General features: G+C 39.3%; 1 protein-coding gene across 1 annotated transcript in view; it reads left to right on the top strand.

The window, feature by feature from the left end:
* Positions 1-23,685, top strand: part of LOC115762900 — a 119,897-nt gene that overhangs the window by 3,783 nt on the left and 92,429 nt on the right. The gene's annotated exons all lie outside the window — the stretch shown is intronic.

Raw genomic sequence — 23,685 nt, 5'->3', positions numbered from 1 at the left:
TGACTCGCGACTTTAGCTATTTCTCATATATATATATGTATATGTATATGTATAATATTATAATATATTTTCGTCTTCCGTCAGTGCGTGCCACATGGGGCACAAAGAAACAAAAGCAACAACAAAAACAACAAAAACAACCTGCAGCCACTTGCCAAAGTTGCCGCCTATTCAAAAGACAGACAAGTATCTGAGAGCTTGTTGCACAAGCTAGGGAAATACAAAATACTCTCGGCTGGGGGAGAGACAGGGGGGGGGGGGGGGTTAGACACTGCTCAGCTCAATCAACTCCCCCTTTTCCCAATAGCTCAAACCTTCGACAATGTTGCCTTGTTTTACCGATTTTTTGTTTTTCATTTGAGTTATGAGAAATTTTACGTATTAAAACTGAAAATTAACTGTAAAAAATTTAAAAAGTATTAAATACAAAAAAAAATTTCAAAGAATGGGTGCCCAATGCTGCAAATGTTGTTGTTGTTGCTATGAAGGCGTACCGCAGCCTCCGAAGAAAAAGAAACCCGAAGTTAAAATCCAGCCCGCAAAAGTCGAATATTGCCGTAAACCCGATGCCCCACCTCAGCCCAGCACCCTGGAACGGCCCAATGTCCGTTGCCAGTGCCTGACCAAGAATTAAAACAAACAATTGGAACGTTTTGTGCGGCGAATTTCAATCTGTCTGCACAATATGTGAGTAAAATCTGTGTATATATGAGTGTGTGTGTGTGTGTGTGTGCGTGTGTGTGTAGCTCTGGGGCTGCAAATGATGCAATGAGCAAAAGCCTGCGAATAACTATGTGAGTTATTTGCGAGGGGCGCGCGGAAGTGTGGTTAGGGGAGGGGGAGGGTTGCACAAATCTAAGACGGAAGAGCCACGTTTAGCCTTTGGGGCTTGGCCGGGGCCACATTTGGGCTGATTGAACATGACCATGACAGCGCCAGACAGCTGCCTGGATAATGTGATGTGTGCGAGTGTGTGTGTCTGTGTGTGTGTGTGTAGGTGTTATATAAGCCACTTTTCCAGCTGGTGAAAACAGAATCAAGTCGAGCATTGCCTTTGGTTAAATTTTTATCATTGTTGCGCCAGCATAACATGAAAAGCGAGAGTTTTTCTTTGAGACAGCTTACAAAAGGCAGCTGTGAAGTTGCATTGACCAAAATATACCCTAGGCTCCTAGACACTGATCATAGTAAAAGCTTAAAACAGTTTGACAAAGGGGCGGCGAAGTGACTTTTCAACTGTGCAGTGCCTTTCAAACTTTATCAATTGCATATTTTCCACAAGTGCTCAATTCCATGAAAGTTGATATTAATATAAAATAAATTGTATATTTATCCAAGTTCATTTAGATCATTGTCTAGCTGGAATTGGAATTTCTCTTAGTTAGTGGCATACTCTGTACATAAACTTCAAAGGTGTATATTGGTTGGGCGCAATGTGCATGTCTTCTATTTGTCTCATGAAGAGACCAAGGGTATGAAAGGGACTAAGGAATCAAACGAACTAGGGGTATAAAGTTCTTGGCTCAAATCTATATAACTGGCAGAAGGAATCATCTCCGACGCCATAAAGTCTATTTATGCTTATTCTATAAAGAAATTCTTTCCGATATTCAATAACCGTTTGCCCCTTTTCAAAGAAATCGATAAAAATCAATAAATACAGATCAGTTTTATGTCTTTCTAAAGCTTTCCTCAAAACATACATACAGACATGGCCCAAGCTATTTTCTTCAACAGTTTATTTTTTTTCACTTATTTTCCACTTTTATCAGTGTATTTAAAACCAAAAACTCTCTCAGTGAGTCTGTCAAGCGATGCCCTTAATTGAATTACCCTTCCGAAAGCTTGGAAAACTTTTTGAAAAGGAATTTATTGGAAAATTTGCATTCGTTTTGCTTGCATTTCGAAGTGTTGTACAATAATATTTTCATTTATTTTCTCGCTAATTGAACATTCCATTTAAGTGCGCTTCATGGAATTTGCCAGCTTGATCTTTTTTTCCCAACCCCCTAACCCCTACCCCTTACGCCTTACCCCTTACCCCCCGACTCACAATGTGAACCGTGTGCATAGAGCTTCCCGCCCGCTGCTTTTGGTATTTGCAGGCGGCAGGAAAACTCTTGGGCCACGAGCCAAATGAAAGTAAATAGCGGGCGAAAAATCAAACAATTGCAACAACAACAATAACAAAAACAACAACAACAACAACAACAACAACAAAGCGAACTCTGTTAACCAAAATACTCCATTGGCCAAAAAGTGCAATCAGTTTCCTTTCGGCGTCGCCTCCGTTTTGGCCCACTGATTTACGACAATTGTTTTGTCACGTCGTCGATTGTTGGCTGGGGAGGGGTGTGCGGGGGAGTGGTGGGGAGGGGGGGAGAGGGTCTCTCGACGGCAGCCGAAATGTCAATTGCCCGAAAATGGTTAAACATATTTTCAATAAGTTGTTAGGCGTTTGTCTCTGTCGTTTGTTTGGCAGGCGGCACGCAGCAGCCCCCGCCCCAGATCAGCCCCCTCCCCTCCCAGTTGCTTTCCTGTACCCCCGCACCAACCCGTTCCGCCCCCTCTCACAGCTGCAGTCCAACAGTTGTCACTGTGGAGGATGCATTCATTTTGGCTACCACTTAAATGCAGCCAGTGGCAAATGGAAAGGCACAACACAACTGTGTGCTCTCATTGGAGCGTGCCCGACTAGAGAATACCCTGTGCACAGCAAGCCACGCCTCTTAAAATTCTGTTTATTAGGCTTGCGTTACCCAAAAAGTTTTCTGATTATGTGCATACATATTTAAGAGAGTCTACACTCAAAATTTGCTGTCTCTAGCCCCTATAAGCTTCGAGTTATGCTCCCAAAATGGGCACTGATAACCGATATTTATCTATGTTTATCGATGTTGAAAATCGATATTTATCGATTGCCGAGTTAAAACCGAAAAAGGGGATATTATTCAAAAGTTCGAGTCTTCAAATCAAATCAAAGTTAATTTTACGATCTACTTTCTTCTGCCTGTTACATGCTTACGCAAAAATCCGAGTATACCCCTTCTTCCCATGCGTACAGGGTATCAAAATTTGTCAGCCAGCGGCCGACTGTCTTGAGTATATATGTGTATATACATTTGAATTCATGGCTCGCTTGGAGGATGAGTAGCTCCGTCCTCAGCTGGATGCTGGCCAGCTGCTGCTGCTGCTGCTCCCATAACAAGCTGCAACGCACTCGACGAGAGTGGGCCTGGGCGTCGCCCCTTGGGTAAAACTAACTGCGAAAACTGCGAACTTTCCAAACATTAATTGAAATCTTTGCCACGGTTCGTTCTTTTTGCAACAGCAGCGAAGCGTAGACAATCATGTTGCATGTGGCATGTCGCAGCTTAACAAGGATGTCTCTGTTTCGGCCGAGGCTCCAAAAATGGCGATAGGTACTGCGAGTTGCCTTACTGCCAGATACCCTCTACGCGGTTCCGTGAAAAATCACATACAAACATGCAGCCGTATCTGCGAGGCGTATCTTTTAAGGCTAAAGATAATTGCTCTTAAAATAAGTTGAAAATGTCTGACCGATCGGGAGATACCCTGCATTAATTATAGCTTAAGGTTTTGCCTTGAGTTTCCCCAGCTTCAATGTTTAAACCAAAACAGTACAAAGATATAAATAGATTCAGAAATTCCTCCTGGTAGAAAGTAGGCTCAATCACGAGATACCCTGTAATAATTATAGCTTCAATAAGCCCGACTTAGGTTACCCTACTTTCTACTACCCTATTTTTATTGTTCATAAGATACCCTGTAATGATTAGTGTCTCTTATACTCGAAGCAATTATCTTGTAGATTTAGCCCACACAGGATAATACAAGAAGGTGTAAAGCTTGATAGGCTAGGCGATATCCTATGTAACGAGCTGCTTGACTAAGAGATACCCTGTGCTCAACAGGGGTTTAGCATTAGCTGAGTTTTTGTAAAACAAAGAACATATATTTTGAAATCCGCAAAAAAATATTGATCGACGTTGACATACCCTCTACTAGGCAATATACTTTCTCTTCCGAGCTAAAGCTTATGGAATGGAGAGCTGCCATGCCATATAGTATAGTATGACTCGGAAATTCTTGCTAGACTTAGAGATACCCTATGAGATAGTTATTTTTGAGACTTTCCCAGCTCGTTGTTACACCCTTCAGTTCACCGCCGTTTACAGGGTATAACGAAGAAAAACAATCTTGTGTTTCGCTCGAGCCGCAAACAAAAAGTGAAGGTGGCGCAATTTGGTTGCCGGGATTAGCCAAGCGCTGGCCATAACCAAAAAGTTGTAACCTAATGACAATGACAATTGATTATGCGGGTTGTGTATTGTGGATCGCGAATCGCGTTGCCGGATTCCAGTTTATTTATATATTTTGGGCGCCCAGGAAATGGTCGAGTTTGTCGCTAGTTTGGCTTTATGGCGGCCATAATTTAGAGTCGCCGCCAATTCGATTTGGATCTGTTTGCCAGTTGTTTGTCCAATTCTACCCACTGACCATTGTTGTTGTTGTTGTTGCTGCTGCTGTTGTTGTCGAAGTCCTCCGCAATCTCTGCTCGATTTGCATAACAATTGCTGGACTGAACCTTTCGCCCAATAAGTTACAGTGGCTGCCCAGTTGCTGCCCAGTTGCCCGCGGTTAGCATATGCTCCAGCTGGACCAATAAAACATTACCGAATTAGCTGTAAAATCTCCGTTTGCCCAGATTTGATGCACTTTCCAGCGATTTGGCCCAGCAAATGAACCTTAAAATAAACTTTCCATTTAAAGCTGTTCATAATTTACAATTTGAAGCTTTGCCATTGTTGTTGTTGCAGTTCACAATATTAGCCAAATAATTGCTGGAATCAAATAGTTTGGCCTGATTGGAGAGAGCGGGAAAGGGCATTTAACTAATCATGCACAATTTAAACTAGCATATTAATATTATTATATTTTTTTTGTATTTTTTCTTAAATCCATAGTTTAACTTTCTATTGTGAGCATTTCATTAGATGGTAACCCTAAAGCTGTGGCAGCGCAATTTGTCAATTGTCGACCTGTTCGACCATAGCTTTAGTTATGCTTGTCTTAAAGCTGTCTCAATATGCCTCATATTCAAGTTGTTAAAGTGCTTGGCAACCCCAAAAGTGCTTTTTGTGCTTTCAATATTACAAATCTATTGATTAGTTATCAAAATAGATTATGTGGCAACTCTGTGGGTACTTCTTATGCATTGGTTAATGGTCACTAGCGGGCAACCCTAAAGTTACATTTAATTTCGAATGAAGTGGCTTGACAACCCAGAATGTTCTTTCAATATGCAACATACTGGCTTAAATCTCTACATGTCAACTCTAGAGCTACTTTGTGTTATCGATATTAGATATCCATTTGAATTCAAGTAAAACTGAAAGGCAACACTTCCAATACTATTGCTGAAGTGCTTGCTAGCTGCCAGCTGGCAACTCCAAATCTAGCGTTGCAGTTTTGTGGCAACTCTAAAAGTTGACTCGTGGTAAATTTGGCAATCCTTCATTTGAATGTTTTCGCTATTAGCAATCGCTTAGCTTTGTGCTAAAGAATGGCAACTCTTTCAGTTGTATTTAAAGTTACACCAAAAGTACCCTGAATTAGTTATCTATAGTTTCTACTGGTATTTTAATGTTTTTTTTGCACATTTGGCAACTCTGCAACTTGTACACTCCTTAAATACTACAATAGATTTTTTAAAAGTTTTACAACAGTCATATGTCATCCACTTTGACAATCAATCCCAAAATTTATGAAAACAATTCAATTTGATTTTGCACTTCTAGCAGCTATAAGAAAAACAAATCGAACGCCCTCTTGACAACCCAATCAAACTAATACTTGTTTGAATATCACAAGACGAAAAACCTTTCTCCTGCTGACTGACTCGATAAACTTGACATTGTTTGGCAAAAACACGCACGCCCACAATTCATAAGAGAATCTCAACAGGAGAGCGGCACCGGATGATAGATAAACCAATTGTTGGGCGGAGTAGGAGATATTGTTGGAGGGGCTCACAATTTCGATAGAGTTTCACTTTTCGCCATTGTTAATCGCCTAGTTGTTATTACAATTTTTTCATGATTTAAATTAACAATTAAACTCGATAATTAACAAAATGAAAACATGGTAAGATAAAAAAAAAAAACAAAAACAACATGGCAACACCCCTCTAAAAAAACATCACAATTTATCAAAGTTACCGACAATTTTCATGAGCCATATATCAAATATTATGTGGCCATAACAATACAGACTTCAGACAAATCCAATAACAAATGCGATGACGACAACGAGGCTGAAAATGAAGTCATTACCACAGACAACAAAAGCCAAAGACCCAAAGTTGTATCTAACCCCGACCAAAACCCAAAAAGCCCGCGAGTTGATGCTTGGAAACTAAACTCGAACCGTTGCCCCAAAGCACGTCATATGCGCAGACCAGAGATCGAATATGATTTCGTCATAGCACATTTTTTCAACTTGAAGTCAAAGTCAAGTAAAATTTATGACTACCATAATTACATTTTCCCCCAACTTCCCAACTGGCAAAGCAAAGCAAAAAAAAAACAAAAGCAACCGCAATCGAAATAATTCAACTAAATTTGAAACTTTAATCGAGAAATGCATTTTGAGGAAGTCAAAAGCTGGCAACAAATAAAATCGAAACTGAAATCGATGCCAATAAAATGCATGAAAATTAAGAAGAGAAAAGTTTACTATAAATCTTTCACAATAAAAATGCAATGGCCAATAGTTGAAAATGAGCCCAAAATCACAAAAACTTAACTCCTGAACATAAAACTCACTTTCGAGCACAATTTATTTCGATATCGTTTCGTTTTCGATATAAATACCCTGTGCCTATTAGCTATGTCTATAGAGGGTATTGTGAAGTTGTGACTTAGGTTTGTAATGGGTGGAAGCTGAGATCTTTTATCACTGAAGGTAGTTTTATGCATATATCTATATAAAGTTGAAAAAACACAATTTTAAATGTCGATAACATTTTTCACATTGGCCCTAAAATCAATAAAAGTCGCTTTATATCATGTATAGAAACGATAAGAACTGAAAATACCCAAATTTATATTCTTCTTTCTATAACAAAAGAACAAGCTTAATGCACATTATCAATTATTGATCTTGGCTCCCTGATATCGATTAATTTAAAAAAATCAATAAACATAGTTTTATATCTTGTGGAGGCATTATACGAACTAGAGCTGCGCAGATCAATGCTAAAAATTGAATTGTGGGCTTTAGGTTTAGAGTATTTCGGTTACTTAAAACTAGAAATGTCACCTTAATTATATAGGCTCTCGTGTAGCATGCGCAGATAAAGCTTACCTTGAATAATCGATTATTTGCACCGACTAAGCGATATCGATAAATGTCAATTATCAGAGCTATTAATCGAATAATCGAAATGTAGGTTTCCGTCTTTTATATGTTTTTCTAGCTTATTTAAAACTTAAGATAACTTTTTGCGTATTTTCACAATATCGATAAATATCGATTTCCAGGCCTGATTTGGTAGTCAAATTTTGGCTGGGTAACTGCCAGTCGAGCTCACCCAACTAGAGCAGTTTGGTTCGTTTTCAATTTTGTTCACAAATGAACATTTTTTTCACTATGCCCGCTCGCCGTCCCCCGCAAACAGTGAAAAATTCATGTACGTTTCGAGCGAATCATTCAGGTTCATCATTAGCACCGAGCGAGCCAAGCATTGAGGAAAAGGGAAAGGCGGATGATTGTGGCAGCAGCAACAGCAGCAGCAACAGGCACGTCTGGAGTCGTCTAAACACTGCGAGTGTCGCCATTTAATTGGCTCAAATTCAAGACGCGACTCGGATGAGTGCCAATTGCCTAGCCCAGAGAGGAGTTACGGGGCGTGGTGAGGGGGTAAGGGTAAGGCAGTTAGTGCCTTGAGCTTGCGTTTTAGTATTTTGTTACTTTTTTTTTTTTCGCTGATTAATGAAGACAATATTTTGTTTTTTTCGCCACCTTGTTAACGACTTTATGTTGCGCTTTTTTTTTTTTTGCAAATGACTGCGGAGAAAATTAAATTTATGAAATAGCCCATAAAATGATAGAAAAAAATAAAACGAAAAACATTCAAGAAATGACGAGTCGCAATGGTGGGAGATGATGATGAGGCAGCCGCTGCTGCTGCTGTTGCTGCTGATGAGCTCGGAAGGGTTATAAATGTGACTAAATTTGATATACGGCAAGGCACTTAAAAGCCGTTAAAGTAAGACCCCAACTTACAGCTACAAATAACGCGGAAAGACAGTGTAGTAGAAAGTCGGTTGGGAAAACTCTTGAATGACCCACAAAATGATTAATTTTAATGTGCGGTACTTTTAGAACGCTGAAGCGGTTCTCTGGCCTTACGGCATGTTTGTGCTTTTCATTTAACACTAATGTGGGGCTTTACCAAAATTTGTTCAATTACTTATTCAGCTGGTAGATTGCCAGCCTTGCTAACTAGGAAAATTATATTATTCAATTACTTCTGGTAGTCAATTGTGCGATGATTATGCAATAATATATAACTATAATGTTTAAAGATGGCATTTGATTGTGAGTTTATACAAAAGTGCAAAGTAGCGATGCCTCTTAAAATCGATTTTGAGGGAGGGAAAGATAGGTGTCATCGAAAAAGTGAATTATTCCGAGTCTACCTTCAGTATGTGAAGACTTACATAGTACATTTTATTACTCCAGCTCTTATAATCATTGAGATGTGCTTGTAAATTTGGTATTTCCAATCAATATTGTGCTGCGTATGTCAAACAAGAACGTGTTTTCAGATATAGAGAACAGCGTTACCTATAGATTGATAGATCAGATCTGATCTGGTGAATCTTTCATATATTTCTAATACATTTGCACAAATCTTACCCAATTTCTATGTTTTCAGTTTTATAGGAAGCTATTTTCGTATGTTTTTATGGCTGCTTTATGATAACGTTAATTCGATTCGCTTGACTTCGACATATGTTTATATTAAGTTTAACTAAAATCTTTAAATCTATATTTTATCACAAGGCTAGCTTGACTCTACACTAGATCCGGAATATATATACTTTTTGGTAAGTCACTGGCCTTTATGGCAACTCTATTGCTACAGGGTATAACATATCAGCCGCACATTTTGTCTATAATTTCTTAAAAGGCAAATTCGACTCAAGTGTTGATCAAGAATATAGATACTTTATAGTGCAGAGCTACTCTATGGCAACAGGGTATATAGTTTAATAAGGCTACTTCGACTTGACTGTTGATCAGGAATAAAGATTTATATAGTATTGTCAAGACATTTTTGTTGTTACTCTTTAAGGCTACAGGGTATATTACAAGCTAGTATAACAATAGCCCTTATGGCTGCGGGATATATAATTAACAGGCTAGCTTGACGGAATCTTGGTCAAGAATGCAGACAAGGCTGCAGGCTATATATTTTTGAGACTAGTTAGTTTTGTCAAGGTTTATAGGGTATATGAAAAGCTAAGACTCGTGAAGAGAAGTATCTGCTTTGTTGTGGCACACGAATATTTTGCTTCAATCTTTTCTAGCAACTGTTTGTGTATATTTGCATTGCATTCAAGCGTAAATTGATAAAAACCAAATGGAATCGCTCGCGCTCCAGGCACAAGCAGCGCAACACTCTACCAGACTAACAGACTGGAGTTGCCTGCCCGCCCCCCCCCCCCCCCCCCCCCCCCCCCCGTTTATTGACTCGCCGCGATTGCTCCAAAGATGCAACACTTTTGATGCCAGTCCGTGGCAGCGACTGTGGTTGCGACTCTGACTGCCTGGCACTGGTCAAGTAAAAAACCATTTGGCAGACTGTTGAGAATTGCGCACGCATCGAATGCTTAGCCCCAGCCGAGATTGCAAATTGATTAATGCCGTCTCTTGCCACTTGCCACTTGCCACTTGCCACTTGCGAAACGGGAGTTGACCAAATCCAATGCGAATCCGCAATGGATCACGCGCCACTTCCTGCTCGACGTTGACCCACATTGGCAACAAACTATAGATCGATTCGCAACTTCCCTCTCGCCCTCGCCCTCGCCCCGTTCTGCTGTCGTTGCCTTTCGTGCTGTGTGTTGGCTTTTAAAAAAAAAGAAAAGAAGCAAATTTATGTGTTTTGCTTGATCCCAGAATTGTTAACAACAATTTAAGCGATGTTGGCCTTAAGCTCAAGGAATGGCCTTCTACCGTGTTTATACTCTAGCAGAGGGTATTCTGCAAATGGAGCTTACAATAGAGTTAGCTTTGATTCCATGCGTTATATATATTTTTGATCAGTATTGAGATATCGATTGTCACCATTTTGATGCTGTCATGGATTTGTCTTTTAGCTATACGTGTAGAATAGAAAAGAAGGAACTTCTACATCATATCCTGTTCCTAAGTAAAAAGAATTGGTCGAAAATTGAGTTCTTAAATGAAGAAAGTTTTGTTTTCGTGTTTGTCAATAAAGGTTATATTATGTGTCTTAAATTGTATCCAGATCGGTTCACTATAGTTTTTATAGCATAATAGTTTTCGCAGAGGAACAGAACTTTTGAAAAAAATGATTAATATATATATCTTGACAAGATATCAAATAAATAAATTCAGGCTGCAAAGCGGCTCTGAACCGAACCAGTTTGAACTCTGAACTCCTCTTCTTTTTATCAATCATGAACCGATGTTTTAGGTATATAAACTTTGATTTAATTGTTTTGTTGGTAATCAAAATAAATCAAAACAATTTTGCTAAAGTTAAAACGGCAAATGGCTCAAACTGTCAAAGCGAATTTTCAATTGTTGTGTGGCTTGATTTTAGCATAAATTCATTTAAAACAAACCAAATAATAAATTAAACTATACGCATTTTAAAAACACAGTCGAAATTCGAGCTCATAAAATATTTGCCCTGCTTTTGCAAGGGTATCAAAACGTCGGGCACATAACATAATTTGCGTGTCTTGACTAAGTGTATTTTATTGTCTGACGTTGCCAATTGTTGCTGTTGTTGTTTGTTGTTGTTGCTGTTGCTTGTTGTCTTGTTAACGCTTTTTATTGCCTCTTCCAGTTGGCGTTTGGTTTTTCGGCTAGCCGCTTTATAAGTCTATTTGTCGTGGTCGCTCTATGCAGATGTATCTGCCAGATACATTCATTAGCCTGCTTTGCAGTTACACTTACCTTGCCCGTTGCCTCCGTCCGCTGATTTATGCCCATTTGGCCAACATAATCTTTGCCCGATGCAACGTTTTTTTTTGTATTCAGACAGTTTCCTATGCTGTCACCCCGCTCTCTGTTGCATGCCCCCCGCCACAGTATCATTTTTTTTTGTTGTAGCTGTGCACACTTGCTTAAATTGTTTTTGGGTTAATTAAAATAACTAGGCAAATGAGCAGTTAGCTAGACTAGCATTGAGAGACGTTGGAGAGAGAGAGAGGGGGGAGGGGTTTGGTTTGCAGCGGGGGCCAGTGGGTCAGCTGCAGCACGACGTGTGAACACGGCGAGTCAAATTAAAACTACAAGCAAACGCGATCTGCAACAACAACTACTTGAGGCGGCTTCCATCTCGTTATGACTATGAATATGCAATGGGGGCTATGATGATGACGGCGATGAGATCTAACTCTCGGGTTGGGCAATTGCCTACTGCCTGCCTGCCTGTCCGCCTGCCTGTCTGCCCAACATATTTTCCTGGCCCGATCGGGCGCATCCAGCATTATGTGGCGTTTGTTGTTGGCGGGGCGCGCCTTGTGCAATTAGTTGGCCCTGTGCAGCTGGCGTTTCAGCAATTTTGGCACGTTATCAAAGCGCGAAAAACTAGTTTTTCCACACCCAATGCCAAAGCTCATTTCGCTGGGCGCGTTCTTTATCTGCTTCTAGTTGATGCACAGCAAAAAAAAAGGTTACCAAAATATAAGCCACATTTTTTTTCCTAAAGAAATTATTATACTTTTAAAAAAATGCTTGATTGAAACAGTCTTATTTTAGGCGAAAATCTGTGCTTAAAACAAGCTTTTGTTGTGCTCGAAATTGAATATTGTATTTAAATTAAGTGTTTGGGCAACCTAATGCAGTTCAGTTTGTGTGAATTTTAGCAATTGAATGTCAAGTGATTTCTGTATACTTAAATTCAGCTTGATTTAAGTTTAATTTAAGCTTGATATACTTATAATAATTATTAATTACAGCCTTCTTTTGCACTTCCGTCAATGCAAACTACGTTTGTTTTTTATTGAATATAATATTGATTTAAAGTTCGTAATTTTTAAACTTCAATCAAGTGCAAACTGGCTTAAAATTAGCTCGTTTGATAACGTTTATTTGGGGATGTTTTTTTTATTCGATTGCGACTTAGTTCTCAAGTTCTTAAAAAGAAGTCCATTTCGACGCTTCTTTATCTTTAGTTATTTTTCAAGTTAATATTTAATTAAAATAATATTATTTGCACTTAAATTAAGTCAAATGATGCCACAAGCGAAGCATGAAAAAAGTAATTGTTAAATAAAATATTTGAAGCTGCGCTTAAGTCAATTCAAATATATCACTGGAAAACAATTCATCTAAATATATCTAACGATTTTTTCTCAGTGCATTTGTGATGTTTTCTCTATTAAAGTTTGGCCTCTGAGCTGCTGCTCTGCTTTGCGCTTTGTCTCTGGCTTCGTGATTGTTTTAACAAATATCGTGTGGCAGTTGGTTCTATTCTGGAACTAAACTGGTTGTCAACTCTGGGCAACATCATCAAATAAGGGAAAACTTGTCCGGCTCTGGCGTGTCGTTTCCTTTGCTCTCGCTTCTTGGAAAAAAGAAAAAGAAAAACAAAAAGAATCTCTTGCATTTCCTTGGGAAATATTTGTGGCATTTGTCTTTGATTTGATTCGCAATTCGCAATTCCAACTGGCAACTGGCAACTGCGATTCTTCCTGCTCCGGTTAACGTTCAGTGGCACTTTTTCCATGTTTCCATTTTATTAGCTGTTTTGTGATCTACTTTGCTTGGAGTCTCTCTCCCTCCCTCCCTCCCTCTCTCTCTCTCCTTCTCGGTTTTTGGCCAGAGGCACAATACACAGCACAACCAGGAGGAGGCCAGCTGGCGGTTGTGGTGTTGGTGGTGCCACAAATCGTTGCAGGAAATCCGATTTGTGGTAAAAGTTGTTGCACTAAGCAAAACTTCCCAACAAGGCGACAAAACTAGCTGAGCGCATTTTGTGCGGCTTCTTGGTGTGAAATCTAAGCAAGTTATGTTTTGTGGGTGGTTGGATGTTTGCCAGCGTTGCGGCAGTTAAGCGCAATGTTAATCGACAGCTTATATAATAGGGGTCACTGCCTTCGTTTATCGGGAAATGGAAAGGCTGAAATTGGGGAAAAAAATAGAGTACTTACCGAGGAGATTTCTTAAATGAGAGCTATTTAAATGGTAACAGCTTTTCTAAGCAGACCTTTTGAGTAAATCAATCATATGAATATAAAACTTTTCTTTCTTGGTGATTGATTGACTGATTGATCAATACACAGCCCTAAACGTCAGCTAGGAAGCTGCTTTTTATACTCTTCTAGTTTATTTCACTTTTGTGATGAAATGTGTAACATGTGTACACCTAGGTCAAAATTTCCAACCCCTATAACTTGCTTAAAACTCAACCGATTTGCATAAGGGTCGGGTTTTTGTTCTTGGTTTGGCCTCTTGGTTTCACAAGCTTTGACTTTTTATAGTTATCCCACTAGAATTAACTGGCATTTAAATCTGACTACGTAAAATTTAGTCGAAATTCATGTCAAAATCTTACCCTCAATTATTCTATATAGACATGGGTCAAAATTTCCCGGCTCCATAACTCGGTCAAATCTCATCCGATTTTCACGAGCTTTGGCTTTTTATGCATGGTTTTCCCTCTAGAATAAACTGGCATTTAAATCTGACTACGTAAATTTTAGTCGAAATTCATGTCAAAATCTTACCCTCAATTATTCTATATAGACATAGGTCAAAATTTTCCACCCCCATAACTCATTTCATGTCAAACTCAAAACTCAATTCATGTCAAAATCTTACCCTCAATTATTCTATATACACATAGGTCAAAATTTTCCACCCCCATAACTAGGTCAAATCTCATCCGATTTTCACGAGCTTTGGCTTTTTATGCATGGTTTTCCCTCAAGAATAAACTGGCATTTAAATCTGACTACGTAAATTTTAGTCGAAATTCATGTCAAAATCTTACCCTCAATTATTCTATATAGACATAGGTCAAAATTTTCCACCCCCATAACTCATTTCATGTCAAACTCAAAACTCAATTCATGTCAAAATCTTACCCTCAATTATTCTATATACACATAGGTCAAAATTTCCCGCCCCCATAACTCGGTCAAATCTCATCCGATTTTCACGAGCTTTGGCTTTTTATGCATGGTTTTCCCTCTAGAATAAACTGGCATTTAAATCTGACAACGTAAATTTTAGTCGAAATTCATGTCAAAATCTTACCCTCGATTATTCTATATAGACATGGGTCCAAATTTCCCGGCTCCATAACTCGGTCAAATCTCATCCGATTTTCACGAGCTTTGGCTTTTTATGCATGGTTTTCCCTCTAGAATAAACTGGCATTTAAATCTGACTACGTAAATTTCAGTCGAAATTCATGTCAAAATCTTACCCTCAATTATTCTATATACACATAGGTCAAAATTTTCCACCCCCATAACTAGGTCAAATCTCATCCGATTTTCACGAGCTTTGGCTTTTTATGCATGGTTTTCCCTCAAGAATAAACTGGCATTTAAATCTGACTACGTAAAATTTAGTCGAAATTCATGTCAAAATCTTACCCTCAATTATTCTATATAGACATGGGCCAAAATTTCCCGGCTCCATAACTCGGTCAAATCTCATCCGATTTTCACGAGCTTTGGCTTTTTATGCATGGTTTTCCCTCAAGAATAAACTGGCATTTAAATCTGACTACGTAAATTTTAGTCGAAATTCATGTCAAAATCTTACCCTGAAATATTCTATTTAGACATAGGTCAAAATTTTGACTTCAACTTAGTCACATAAATTCATGCTTGAATTATTGCACGAAACTCTCATAACTAAACACCAACATTTCAACTCGTCTATCTCAATCGAACAATCGATAAATGCATAATCATCTCATCTGCATTTTGCAACGCTTAGCCATAATAATAATATCATGATCTTCGCAAAGGACTCGAGTCATTTGTTAGCTTAGCACTCGAAACGAGTTGATTCATTAATCATTCATTCACTTGTTCCAGCTATGAAATCGATAGTACCGCCGTGTAGATCATAAGTCCAAGTGCAAGTTCAGCTCTTCTGCAGTCAGAAATGATTTTCGTCTTCTCTTAGCTATATGAACTGTTATTGTGCATAAATGTGGCAAGTTGCCTTATGGGGCATGCCCCGGCCGAGTGGGTGGCTGTTAAATGCCGTTATGCGAGATGTTTCGCACAGCTGCAAAAGTTGACTTCAACACTCGCTGCCTGTCGCTGAAGTGGCACCAAAAAGAAAAACTAAGTGAGAAAGTGCTAGGCTGGGGCCGACTGGGAGATACCCTGGATATATAAGCTAGCTGTAGGTGCAAGCATTAGATATTCATTGAATATATCTTTGTGTATGATGTAAGAGATTATATATTTGTTTAGACACAAGCCGAATATACCCTTTTTTAACCGTTGCTCATTGGGTTCAGGGTATATAAAATAGTGCGTGGGTGGCCCGCAGACTGCACCACTCGCTGGCACTCGGCAGCAACAGCAACAACGGCGGCGACTCCTCATCGTGCCGGCTGCTTCATTAACACTCGCTTCGGTTGGTTGTTGGCTCTTTGTTTGCAGCTTTTGACACTCAACACGCTGAACTTCAAAGCGCAGCGATTAATCTTTTTGGCCAGAGATGATATATACATATATATGTATATTCCGGCGGATACGCTGCAATTTGCGCTCATTTAGTTTTTGCCGTCTGGCCAAGATTCTGGGCTGGGGATTGTGCAGCTCTCGCAACTCCATTTCACACCCTGAACGAGAGGGGAAGAGCGAAAGGGGGCTCTTGAAGTTTCACTTCTCCAAGTGGAGGAGCTGCCGCCTCATAAATCATCGCCCAGATGACTGTGGGCGTTGCCAGCGTCCATTAGAAGCTTACGCAGGCGCAGCTGTCGCCGCAGCTGCCCCCCGTCTCGCGCCACCCAATCATATTGCTGCCGCCCTCCACCATGTTTGCAAGTTTCTCCCGACTCATTGTCAGCTGCCGCAGCTTGGAGTTCAGTTCGCAGGCGTCGAGTGATTTGCTATTTTCATATTGTTCCAGATTGGCGTTTTGTTTGCCACTTGATTGTTGTTGTTGTTGTTGTGGTTGTTGTTGGCGCTGTCTGAGATTGGCCAGAGTCCGTGGCTTGGCCGCCTTTGTGGAGCACTGGGTCAGCAACAGCAGCGTCTAAAAATGCACTCAACTGTGAAAATTCTATGAAAATTGTTTATTGTTCAGTGATTGAATTCAATTTGGCGTGCGAAATGCTCGCGCAAAAAACTCTTTTCTATTTTCCTGTGCAAACAAAACGCAAATCAGCCGATCAAAGCGATCTCTCAATGAGATCTCAACGTGAGATCTCCATGTCAAGATCTTGTAAATCATTTTTGTGCAGTTCAAGAGTTCACCGCGATTATGCGCTCAAATGCAATTGTACATTTTTTCAGCTATGGGAACAAATTTGGGGCGTTTTCGTAGTGGCAAAATTAGAAAGGAGCCGGCCGGCACAAGCAGTCATATTCTCACATAACAAATATCTAAATACTTTTTGTGCGAATTGTACTTTAATTTAAAAGCTGCGTTAAAGTTTCAGTCAGAAACTACGAAAAATGAGGGAATTTAATTTCTAAAAAGTGTGCTTTTAAGGGTCTTGGAGAAGTTTACAATATTTGGCTTGACAGGAAAACTGGGAAGCTGTTTGATAATGCTAATGCTAATGCTAACGCTGATGATAATGCTAATGCAAATGCCAATGCTAATGCCAATGCTAATGTCAATGCTAATGCTAATACTAATGCTGATGCTAGTGATAATACAAATACCTTTACTAATACTAATGCTAATGATAATGCTAATGCTAATGCGAATACTAATACAAATGCTAATGCTAAGTCTCCGAAAAGAAAACTACGGAGGATACGTTTGCAAAAAGGACCGAAATATTTTCAAAGATTCAATATCTAAAACTAATTTAAATGTAGATGTAATAGATAAAAACGTGACCAAAATTAAATCAATTATCAAAATCTGTTTAGTCTTGACTAACCCTAAATGCTTACCTTTAGATCAAGCGAATTTGCATATATTAGCTATTTATAAAAAGTGATTCACAAAGATTCAAACAATTCAAGCTCCGAATGTGCCCGTAAAGTGCAAAGGAACTATATAATAACGATTATTATTGCAGCTGCTGCATTTTTATCGAATACAGAAGGCCTTGTTGCTCTCCTGTCAGGTGTTTATGGGCGGCATTTACGTTAATTCTAGCATTTGAAATGTTAAATCTAATTTTGCACTTTATGGCATTTGGGAATGGACTGTAATTTCGTGTAAAGTTTATTGCCGCCCGTTGCCACATTCCATTTTGGCCGCTTGCTCCAGATATTATGCAATCGATGTGGCTGGGGCGCACTTAAGAACATTCTCATTATCGAATTACAATCTGTGGCTGAGTTCGTCTCTAATAGCCAAGTTGTTGGCCAGGTTATTATGCTAGTTCGATTCTGGCTGCCTTTCATCTATTTGGCTTCTGCAATAACTTTCCAACCACGCAACAAGCGGCGGCTGTTGCCGTTGCTGCTGCTGCTGCGGTTTGATTATTATTTTTATTGGTCGACTGTGGCCTGGCGCAGAGCGCATCGACAGCAATTGCCAAGATTGCGTCCTCCTCCAGCAGCAGCAGCAGCAGCAGCAGCTGCCTGATCCTCCTCCTCTCCTGAATCTCTCTCTCCTCTTCAGCGTTTGCTGTTGGCATTTTGTGTTCATGTTTTATCTGTTGACTGTTTTGCTCCTGTGGCAGAGCCGAGCCGCATCCACACGAGGAAAATGCGGAAAATTGTTCGTACATTGCCTGCTAAACTGATGCCTTGAAATGGAAAACTTTACGACAGTGCAACGCATAAGCTCTTATCATTTGTTGCATCTCTCAAGGCAACGACATCGAAGGGGTTCGGGGTGCTACAGCAGAGAACTTGAAAGTTGTAGATGTGTGTACTCTTTTTTCTTTTTTTTTTTCTTCGTGCATTTTTGTGTGTTTTTTTTTTCTACTGCAGGCAATTCACTTTTCTATTTATCATGCGAGTGGAAAATGGTAAATTAAAGTTATTGTCTTTGTCTGAGAGACAAAAAGAAAGCAAAGAATAGAAAACTGGCGCACCGAACTGCAGCTGAAAATGCCTTCGAAAGTGAACTGCAAGAGGAAGCAGCATCTGTTTTAGCAAAACATCAAGAGCAGAATATTTTGCGAGCTGCCGAAAATCAAATACACTTTGAAGGCAGATGGGAAAAGTGATATATAATTATCCGATGTTAGCTAGACTTTATTTAAGACCAATTAGTTCTACATCTTATATATTTATATATATTCTAGCGAGTATTCCCCGGCCTTGCCCGTGACAAGATCTGTGCTTAAAATTCTCTCTCGCCTGTATTTGATATATATATTCAAATAGGTATTCTCTTTTGTGTACATAAGAGCTCGGAAAAATAGCAGAATATGTAGATACTTTTAATGGCAATTATATAAAATATACCAGATCTCGAATAGGTTAACTCTTGTTCTTGCTTAAGAGTTTATATACCGAATGACCTCGCAGATTCCTTTCTCAATTTGGTTACACATTATGTGCTATATTTGATCTATCCTGACCACAAGCGTATGAATCTCTGCAGCTCTCATAAAATGCGCCATAAATGTTGTGCCAAGCAATTAGCCAAAGAATCGAACTACTGAATTGGCCAACTCAACTGGCGATTGGCAACTGGCAGCTGTTTCCTGGCCCGCATGTTTTGATTGCCTGTGTGGGCGAGTGAAAGCAACAACAACAACAACTAAAGCTACAAAAAACAATAATCTTGGCCAAAACGATTGAACTAGCGGCAACTGTTGTTGCTTTTCTTGGCCATCAATTAGAGCGGACTTAAAACTGGGCCTCAGACCTGAGACTGAGACAGAAACTGAGACCTTGCGCTTGAAACTTCAATTAAACGCTGCAAGAAAATCGTGCATAGACAATATTTATCAATCACCATTATTCTAACTGTTTTCGCTAAGAGTTGACTTCAGTTATGTGTTTATAAAGAAGCAGCAACGATTTTGCAAAATCGTAACTGACTGGTGCAGCCGACTGCGCCATACACTATGCAATGCACAGCAGTTGAAGAGACGCTGCTTGTTTACTTGTGACTTCTAAACTGTTACTCCAGTTAATCTTAAACTGTCACGTTTCCTAAACCTGACTGCGCTATACTCTGTTCATAGTGTTAATGGGGCTAAAAACAGTTGTAAGGACTTTGCTTGTTTGTTGGTGACTTTAAAACTGTAAGCTCGATACTTTAAAACTGTAAAGAAACTACGTTTTTATATAGAGGTATTTCTTGGTCTATCAAAACAGTTGAAAGCCTTCTATTTAGTGACTCTAAGACTGTAACACAATCTATGGGATTGGGTACTGTGAATTCAGTGATTGTAAAACTGTGACTATTAAACATTAGTCTATCAATTTGTATATATTAGGTGTTATAACTGTCGCCTACATAACAGCACTCAACGGACCAATATACCCGTTTTCTCATTTAAAACAGGGTATTAAGACCGTAGCTGAACCTAACTTGGCTAAAAACTCATAACAAACGCAAAAGTTCAGGCGGCAGTTCAGTAGAACGCGTTCACAGTCAGCCAAGGGGAGAGGGAGGGTTGTGCTGCATAGTGAAAGGGTGGTGTGGTGGGGAGAGGGGCGGGCCAGGAAAGTTGCTGCCGCATGGGTCGGTGCATGCCACAATGAACTCGCAACTTTTAACTATTTTTCCGCGTCGTCGTCGTCTATGTTTGCGATTTGTGAAAGCTTCTGCTGCTGCTGCGGCTTCTGCTTCCAGCTTTGCAGCTAGCAGCTTCTGGTCGAGGAAAATGAGTTTGCGCTTCGGCTTTTTGAGCGGCTTCTAGTTGCCGCCGCACTGTGGTCGTCACGGCTCACTGCCGGCTGTTGGCTGGCTGTATGGAAGTTGGCCAACAAAACAGAGTTCTGCAAACAATGCATAAATTGTGCGCACCAAAAAAAGGCCAAAGCGACATTTCAAGCGACCAAACACGAAAGTAGTTCAAACTCTCCCGACGATATGCAAATATAAATGCAAGCGGTTTTTTGTTTGTTTTTCTTTTTGGCCAGAGCATGTCTGGCTCCCCTGGCTGCTTGCCTAATTAAAGCTACAGGGATGCCTGCTGTGCGGACATATTGGCCAAGAAGAAATATGCCTAATAAAAAGCTTAAATGAACCCGCAAAGATTTGATCGAAAAATGTCCAAAGTTCAGGCAAAGGTCAGCCGAGACGCATTTGAAGCTTTATTTTGTTGCTCTTTTTTGAATTTGAACTATAATATTTTGTTAATGTGCTCATTTTTTCTTCTTCTCTTTCTCTGTTAATTTTCAGGTAAGCAAAATGTGTGGCACAAAATCAACTTTTACCCACAGCTGATGTTTGCGTTTACTCGTATTTTATTGCCACGTAAGTAGCACGATCATAAATCAGAGGCAACATCTGCACAGACGGAAGTGTCTGGGTTGAAGAGGGGGGGGGCAGCCGCACTGTGGGTTGGGGGCAGCCAGCGGTTTATGAAGCAGCTATGAAAACGAAAAGAAAAAGAACGGCTTGATGATGTCAATATTATTGTTATTATGCAAAAACCCTTCAAATGTTACTCATGGACTTAGCACGTGAGCGAAAGATTAAGGGAAAATGAAACTGAACAAAAAAGAAAAAAAAAACTGAAAAAATCCAAAATAACTAGCGCAAAATGACTCAAGCAGAAGACATTTTAAGACAGAATCGGATTACTATGAACTATTTATTAATGTCAAGGCCCAAACGTTAAGAAAATCTACAAAAAACAAAAAAAAAAATTTTCAAGCAAGAATAATAGATATGAAACTTGTAAGGAGTAGTATGTTATTTTATGCATTGTACATGTATTTAATATATTGATTTATTATTAAAATCTCACGCTTTCGCTGAAGCCAATTAAAATCTTTATATATAAAACTTGCAGATATTTATATTTCTTATTTATTTGTCTGATTGTTAGCGAAAGTTTTCCTAGAAAATTGCTATAGAATACGGCTTTGTCATAAAACGCAGAGCTCCTTACTTTTATATTTTATTCTCCCATTTATTGTTGCCTTTATAATGACTCCTTAGATTATTTATTTGCGTAATAGTTTTTCAACAAAATTTCATTACTCCAAAATACATTAAAAACTCATGTGTAAGACTATATAATGTTTCCTCAGATATATTTCTTATCGATAGTTTCCTAGACAAGTTCTATGGAACGTTGCTTGACGCCAAACTTCTTATGCTTTTCATATCTATCATTGCTTTTCTATTAAAATCTGAAAAAAGTATATTCTAGATTAAATTGATTTCGATTAAATTTACTTTTTAATTTAAGAAAAATGTCAAAAGCTTTCTTAAAAAAAAGTGGGTGAAATTTGAATCGAAGTCTAGTTTCCCATCAAAGCCCTTGCCCCATTCTCTATTTATAGGCATTATTCGATAGTTATCTCAAGCCCAAATACTCTTCATTTCTTTTGGTCCATTCACATGCCACGCCCATCTCATGCGACTCTAAAAGTACTGCTTAACGCCGTTAACAATCTGTTGCGCAGCTTTTGACAAATGCCCAAAGATACATCAAAGCTTTACGAGTTTTCCCTTTTCTTGCCCTGACTTTATGGCGGCAAATTTGCCATAAACCTTTTTTTTTCGAAATAATTTTACGCATTTTTTGAATAAATTAATGTGCTGCTGTTTGGGGCCTCTGTCAGCTTTCAATGGCTATCGAATTTTGTGCAATGTTTTACAGTATAAATAATTGGGCTTGTTATGAAATTTACATAAATTTGTTTATGGATAGGAGGAGGAGTAGAAGGGGGAATTTAGCGGGTTCTACATGGGGGTAAACGTTGCTGTTGTTGTAGGCCCTGTCGATGCGTATCTTTCAATGTTGTTTTGACAGCTGCGACCCGTTCTCGATTTTCTCAGTGTGTGCGATCATTTGTCAAATCTTATAATTTTTTTTCGGCCTTTTTCTCGAGATTGTCTTCTCATTTTTGGCTGGGCTATCACCGCCCGCGGCTAGTTCGAAGTTTTAAGTTCCAATTTTGCTTTGAAAATGGCTTTGTAGCTTGTGAAAATTAATCAAAATGCAAAAGACAAAAAAAAAAAAAAAATGGCCAGGCCCTTGCATAATATTAGTTTGAATTTCTTTTGTTTATATGATTAATTTGCAAAGATAATATGCGAGACTGACATTAAAAGATCATTAGTTGTAAAATGCGTTCGCTGAAGGTGTGCGGATTGTGCAAAAGCGGCACCAATGAAGATAACCAAACGCGTTGAAGGTGGCATTCAGATTATGCAAATTGAGCCCAAGGAGATAGTGTCTAGATAGGAGCAATAGGGCGGCTTAATATAATGAATAACGATTTGTTAGTTGTGCCTAAAAGAAAAAGTCCCCAAAGATCTGCACACACATATTTAGGTACATTGATCTGTTCATTATATAGAAACTCAAGAGATCAGAACCAGATAGACATTACGAATTATCCAGATAAAAGTAGCAACACAATAGAAAACCTATCCAAAAACAAATCTTTTTATTGAATATTTACCAGATATATTTGTATAAATCAGCGCCTGGTTTGTCTTTATAGGAGTGCTAAGAACAATTAACATGCCTCCCAACTCTAACGGACTGTTTAGCACCTTTTTAACTGCTGCGCCTTAAAGTCAAAGACCCTATGCCAGAAATCCCTGAGAATGAAATGTTCGCCTGTTCGATGTTCGTCTATTCGCCAGGCATTTCCTATACAAATGTTAATGCGCGAAATTCCAGGCGAACAATACAATAACAACAACAATTTAACACCCACACACGAGCAAAAGATACAGATACATATGCATGGATACAGATACAATGTAGCGTGCAATTAACAGGCGACTTCCTCTTCTGCCTAGCAGCAGCAAAGTCCAAAAAGTTGCGCAACAAATGTTGCTAAGCGACATGTTGCTGAGCGAGAACATGTTGCAGCAGCTGTTGTGCGCCTTCGAACATGTTTGAAGCGAGCTGCAACTCTGACTCCGAGCTGCAACTCGCACTGCGAGCCGTGTGTGCCTGTGCGCGTCTGTGTTTGTGTGTGTATCTGACGGATACGCGAACGCGCAGATAAACGCGCCCGGCCATAAGCAAAATGTATCTGCGCAGTGAGCGTTGGCCTCAGTAACACGCGAGCGCTACTCAAATGCAAACGTCGCCACGGACATCGAATGTCTGTATTATAAACGCATGAAAAACGC

The sequence above is a fragment of the Drosophila novamexicana genome, unplaced genomic scaffold (assembly GCF_003285875.2).
Source record: "Drosophila novamexicana strain 15010-1031.04,08,12 unplaced genomic scaffold, DnovRS2.1 tig00000644-arrow-pilon, whole genome shotgun sequence".
In the NCBI taxonomy this organism is placed as follows: Eukaryota; Metazoa; Arthropoda; class Insecta; order Diptera; family Drosophilidae; genus Drosophila; species Drosophila novamexicana.
Note: the sequence above shows the minus strand (reverse complement) of the source record. Positions and strands in the feature narration are given on the sequence as shown.